The sequence below is a fragment of the Hemiscyllium ocellatum genome, chromosome 7, assembly GCF_020745735.1.
Source record: "Hemiscyllium ocellatum isolate sHemOce1 chromosome 7, sHemOce1.pat.X.cur, whole genome shotgun sequence".
In the NCBI taxonomy this organism is placed as follows: Eukaryota; Metazoa; Chordata; class Chondrichthyes; order Orectolobiformes; family Hemiscylliidae; genus Hemiscyllium; species Hemiscyllium ocellatum.
The window spans coordinates 101123173-101123832 of record NC_083407.1 but is presented as its reverse complement, the minus strand read 5'-3'; positions in this window follow the sequence as shown (position 1 = coordinate 101123832).

Below are 660 nucleotides of genomic sequence, written 5' to 3'. Positions count from 1 at the left end.
GAAAGAGAGGGCTGACAGATAACCTGATGGACCTCTCTAAATAATGAAGGGCTCCTTCATACAAAAAACAATGATCTTCTGGAAACCAATAGCCGTAAAAATATAAGATACTCACAAATAAATCCAGTGGAGAATTCAGGAGAAACCTTGTTTTTTTTTTAACATAGGGAGTGCTGAGAATGTGGAAAATGGAATGGTTGGGGTTTATCTATTTCCTGGAAAGCAAGTGATGTTTATGACAGAAAAAGGAATAGAAGGAAATGGTGATAGGATTCGATGAAGTGGGGTGGGAGTTAGTTTCTATCATCCCAGCATCAACCTGTTGGGTAGTACTAAACCAATATTACAATCACAGCTGTCAGATGGGGCTCAGTGACACTATCAAATCCCACCTCACAGACTTGAGCACAAAACCAAGGCTGGCACTGCCGGTGTAATATTGATGAACTGCATCACTACCAGAGATGCCATTTTTAAGTTGGGTCCCTGATTTTCCTCTCTGTTCGATGTAAAACATCCTCATCTTTTGATAAAGGGCTGCAGAGTTCTCCCTGTGTTCTTCACATAATTGGTCCCTCAGCCACCAGGTAAAACAGACACCCTGGCTAACAGAAAACAAAAAAAACTGCAGATGCTGGAAATCTGAAATACAAACTGAAA